Raw genomic sequence first — 6,000 nt, 5'->3', positions numbered from 1 at the left:
TTTTACATTTAAAATTCTATGATCTATGATCTGTCACAAAAAATTTGGGGGTAAAAAGTTAGATAACACTTAAGATTTCTGTTTTTCTATATGATGTCCAATTGTTCTGGTAATATTTGTTTAAAATAGGGGCGCCTGGGTGGCTCAGTCGTTAAGCGTCTGCCTTCGGCTCAGGTCATGATCCCGGGGTCCTGGGATCGAGTCCCACGTTGGGCTCCCTGCTCCGCGGGAAGCCTGCTTCTCCCTCTCCCACTCCCCCTGCTTGTGTTCCTGCTCTCGCTATCTCTCTCTCTGTCAAATAAATAAATAAAAAATCTTAAAAAAAAAAAAATTTGTTTAAAATACTATTTTTTTAAACTGAATTTCTCTGATAACTTTTTCCAAAAATCAATTGATCATCTATGAAGGGGTTTATTTCTTGTCTTTACTCTGTTTTATTGACTTATTTGTCTATCCTGATGCCAATACCACACTCTATTGACTAATATAGGTACATGGTACATCTTAAAATCAAATAGGTTAAGTACTCCAACTTTGTGTTTTCTTTTTCAGGCTTGTTCTTGCTATTCTCAATCGGATCTTAGAAGTTGCCTCTAATCCCTCTCCATGTGGCTTTCTCCATAGGTAGTTCCTGACATAGCTGTTTGCTTCTCCAAGACCAGAAGAAGAAACTTTCTAGTATGTGCTGGCAAGACAGAGTGACCTAATCAGGGGGATGGCATCTCATCACCTTTGCCATCTTATATTGGTTCGAAGCCAGCCACAGGTTCTGCCCACACTAAAGGGGAAGGTATGATACAAGGCATAGCACATTGAGGTCGACTTATGTTGTGTCTGCTACAACATTTATGTGAAATTCTTTCTGGAGCATTATATGATTTCTGATGCCACAGAAAAAGATACTTTAAAGTTTTTTCTTGTTACAAATATAGAAAAATACCATCATTTTTGTGTATAGAGCTTGTATTCTGTGAAACTATTATACTCACTTACTAGTTCCAGGAATTTTTTTGGGGGGGGGCAGATACCATAGGGGTTTCTATGTAAGCAAACATGTCATCTGGGAATAACAACAATTTTACTTCTTCTTGTCCTATTGTTAATTGGCTTTTCTTTCTTTTTTTCTTTCTTCTCTTTCCCTACTGTACTTTCTAGAACATTTACTGCAATGTTGAATGGAAGTGGTGAGAATGGACTTTTGACCTCTTCCTGATTATTGGGGGAAAAGGTTTTACTATTTCAACAATAAACATATATTAGATGTGTTTTGGGGGATTTTTTGTTTTTTCCACATATGCCCTTTATCATATGTTGGGGAAGCTCCTCTAGCTCCTTCCCTTGCTGACTGAATTTTTTTAATTAGAAAATTGTTATTGAATTTTTTCAAACCCTTTTTCTGCTAATACTGAATGGAACAGTGACAAACCTTCCTTGCTAAAACCTACTCAAACATATTCATGAGCTATATAAATAATTGTTGTTTTAAGCTACTAAGTTGGGAATGGCTAATTATGCAGCCATAGATAATTGGAAGGTTTTGGTACCAGAACATGGGTGTGATCATAAAAACCTAAAATATGTATCCTTGCCTTTGGGGCATGCTATGTGACTAAAGGAGCTTAGTGTTTAGGAGAAGCAAGTTTAGTGTGTTCCAGCAACTGAATAAAGCCTGGTGTGGTCACAGCAGAGTGTGGTAGTGGGGAGAGGGTGTTCGAAATGGTGCTGGAAAGGTAAGCAAGGGCCAGATCACATGGAGCATTTGTGACAATGTGGAGTTTGGATTCTATTCTTCTCATAATGTAAAACCATCAGAAAGATTTCCCATTAAACTAATGTGATCTAATCGAAGTTTTGAAAAAAGACACTACTGAAGACCTGCCATATAAATAATGAGTTAGGGACACCTGAGTGGCTCAGTTGGTTAAATGTCTGACTCATGATTTTGGCTCAGGTCATGATCTCATGGGTGGTGGGATCCAGCTCCACCCACATCAGACTCCGTGCTGAGTGGGGAGTCTGCTTGGGATTCTTTCCCTCTGCTCCTACCCCCCTACTCTCTCTCAAATAAACAAATAAAGCTTTAAAAAAAATAATAAATTGCAATAATAGGACAAGAGGAGACTAACTAGAAGGCAGTTTTATGTAATCCAGGTATAAGATGATGGAGTCTTACACTAGCATGTTGATAGAGAAGGAGATATAAAATGGTAACTTTATTTTAGGCAAGTTAAAGACATAATTTCTTGCATTCTCTGTGTTATTTCTCTATTACTCAGTATTCTCTTTAGCAGTGTCCACACAAGTCAACTCTTTAAGACCTCAATAACTAACAACAATGTCTCCACTTTTTCTTTACCTAAAAGAAAGCTCATGACCAAATTTCTGATCAACCTTGGAGGTTATAGCATATATATCTGTGTACTATTTTCCCCATCACTCTCACCCATTTCTTGCTTCTATCCTTGTTTTCTCTAGCCCGATTTCTTATTTTGCATTAGATTTCCCATATTGCTAAAGCAGCCTCAAAATCTGTAGGGGATCAGGAGATGTATAAATACATGTATTAAGCAACTCCACACGAGTCTAGACACCAAGGTTGTTTTAATCTTTGGTTGGGAAATATGGGAGAGGGACTGGACTGAGATTGGCATGAGCTAAGCAGGACCCAGTTGTTTGTCACCTGTTTGCTTGAAATGGCTCCAAGCTTGGGAAGTGAGTAGCCCCTCTCACGTGGAGACAGTTTTGTAGCAAGACGTGGATCGAGGACAGGCAGTAGCCGTAACTTAATGTCTTAATATAGCTTCTCTCCATTATTCCTTAACCTTCAATAAACCCTGTTAAAAATTAGATCTGGTCTCAATGTGTGGGAAATTACAGAAAAGGGGACTATCCCAAGGAAATGAGTGTTCTTTTTTCTCTCCAAGACCAAGGTAATGGTCACTCTGGTGATTAATGATGGAAGACAGCTTTTCCAGAAAATACCAGACTCACAAGAGAAGCTAGTTGATTACCTGAAAGAAATTAAAGCAAGGTGGGGCACCTGGGTGGCTCAGTCGTTAAGCGTCTGCCTTCCGCTCAGGTCACTGATCCCAGGGTCCTGGGATCGAGCCCCGCATCGGGCTCCTTGCTCCACGGGAAGCCTGCTTCTCCCTCTCCCACTCCCCCTGCTTGTGTTCCCTCTCTCGCTGTGTCTCTCTCTGTCAAATAAATAAATAAAATCTTTAAAAAAAAAAAAAAAAGAAAGAAAATAAGGCACGGTGACAGCACCCACAGCAGGTGAGGAATCTGTTTTTGAGCACAGGTAAAGCACAGCCTGAGGAATTCCAGCTGGGAGACGTTTTGTGGGAGTTAACCTCTGAAAATGAAACTGGTAGAAGTTCAGATAATTATAATTTAGGTTAGACGCAAAGAAGAAAGACTAGAGAAGGAAGAGGGAGAAAGGAGGAAGAGGAAGAAGAAAAGGAGAAAGAGGGGAAGGAGGAGGGAGACGCAGGTGTAAATCCATTCATACCTATTTAATCCACTCTTCTGTATAAACACTGCTCTCATTTGTAAATGTTTCTGTGTGGGGTTTTTTGTTTTTGTTTTTTTTCTGTATATTTTTTCCTAAATGAATGCCAGCCTGGATATTTTAGAATGAATTAGGACTCTCTGCGCATTTAAGTCCACAACCCTGCCCTTTTGATTTATAAGTGAGAAACAGACCTATTTAGAATAGAATGACATGATCACCCCACCCCAAGGTCATTGTTCTTTTTTGAAGAGGCAGCCTTTGATATAAACAAATTTGTAAAGCAAAGCACAGATACTTTCATCTGACTGATCCAATGTAGTAATTTAATAGCTATGAGAGTATTTAAATAAATAAAAGTCTGCAAAAATAGCATTATAAAGCCATTAGTTTCAGCATTTAGTTAGAAAGTAACATCGAATCTGACAGAAAAAATGATCTGGGATTTGTTTGAAAATTATGTTCTCCTTCATGGGAAAAAGTTTTGCCTAGTGTCTGCTATAAGCAAAGAGAAAGACATAAGAATCAATGATGATTTACCCATTAGTATTACAAATATTCCACAAATATATACCACATTATTTCTGTGTATATATTTATGCCTATATTTTTCCTTCTTCGCCAGACAGTCCCTTTTCTTAAAAGGAAAATTCACCTTCCAGCACTACCATGACAAGATCTTTATACATTTTTCTTTTTTGTTTTAAGATTTATTTATTTATTTTAGAGAGAGAGAGTGCAAGAGAGGGAGGGGGAGGGGGCAGAGGGAGAGGGAGAGAAACAGACTCCGCACGGAGACCCAAATGGAGCTCCATCTCACAACCCTGAGATCATGACCTTGAGTCGAAGCCAAGAGTCAGACGCTCAACTGACTGAGCCACCCAGGCACCTCTCTTCATAAATTTTTCAACTCCAGTTGAATTGCTTTTACTCTCCCGAACACCACACAATCCTTATACCACACTTAATTATATACTTTTGCATGGTGTTCACTGTTCATATGAGCTTGTTATTTCTCCCCCAGTGTTACTGAAAGGTCTGTAATGGTGATACCCAGGTCTTAATAGGTCTTATTGACCTATGTTGAACATAAACCTATACGTTATTATAAGAATTAAATGCTATTTTTTAGGTTTTATTTTAAAGCCGGAATACCAATGTATATATTTCATTGTTAAAAAAATAAATAAAAGCTATCATAGGCACCAACATACTCAAAGTCACCTGATCAGTCCCTCTCCCCAAAACGACAATAATAATAATGACAGGTACTATTTGGCAAGTGCTCACCACGCTGCACACTAGTTTAGCACTTCATATGGGTTAGCTCATTCAGTCCTCAGAACAACCCATGAGTTGGTCACTATTATAGTTTTTGTTATCAGTCACACTTGGAAATTTACATAATAATCAAGTAATTTTAAAATTAATTTATAATGATAAGCAACTTCGACATACCCTGATGTCAGTATGGCATCCTCTTTCCCTAGGTGGAGAGCAGGATGACCTAACCCGATTTTTCCAAACAGAAAGACAAAAACTGACGAGTGACACATATAAAACAGAACAAAGATCTAAAATCTAATGGTTAATGGTAACAGGAAAAGATGCCCTGATACCTCTAACACTAAAGAAAGGCTTACCAATGAGAGTAGAATATTCAGTCTATTTCCACGTACCGCTGTTGATTCCTACAGTGGAATGGCTTTGCCATTCAATACTTATTACCAATTAACAATTCATGAGAAATGAGTGAGTAACAGGAAAAGGAAAAAGGAATCCATTTAATATTTAAAATTGTTAAAATGACAAAAAACAGTATTTTTAAAGGAATCGAAGTCACATATTAGGAAAAGACAATTATCAAGATACTGATGCCAAAGGGAACATGTTCAGAAAAAATATAAGGAATTACTACTAAGCATTCCTGCCATGGCAGAGCAGAGGACAGAACAGGGAAAAGACACAGGTGTGGCATAGTAGTGAAAAGCTGGAGTCTAAAGCCAGACTGCCCAGGTTCAAATTACTGCTCTACCACTCGCTGTCAACACGATCTTGCACAAGTGACTTAACGTCTGTGGGCCTCTGTTTCCTCATTTATAAAATGGGAATAATTATAATATCTACCTCTTAGGGTTTCTGTGAGAAGTAAATATATATAAATTTCTATAACAATATCTAGAACAAAGTAAGCACTGCGTGCTACCTGTTATTTACATTGTCTTGCGTTTTTAAAATCTAGCCGTATTTTCATTTAAAAAATGTTTAAAGATATATCAAGACCATCTTCAAATCTAAACGATATGGGAATCTAAGTTGGTTTGTGCCGGAAATTTCCTAAAGCTTACTATTAGCCATGAAATTATACCTCTCTCCGAAACAATAAATTAAAATAAATAAAATAAAGCTTTTTCACGATTTTGAAGATTCCCTTTAAACAAATACTACCTCTTCCTTTCCTAATAAATAGATTTGAAAAGGTGAAAATA

The sequence above is a fragment of the Halichoerus grypus genome, chromosome 3, assembly GCF_964656455.1.
Source record: "Halichoerus grypus chromosome 3, mHalGry1.hap1.1, whole genome shotgun sequence".
NCBI classification, from domain to species: domain Eukaryota; kingdom Metazoa; phylum Chordata; class Mammalia; order Carnivora; family Phocidae; genus Halichoerus; species Halichoerus grypus.
Note: the sequence above shows the minus strand (reverse complement) of the source record.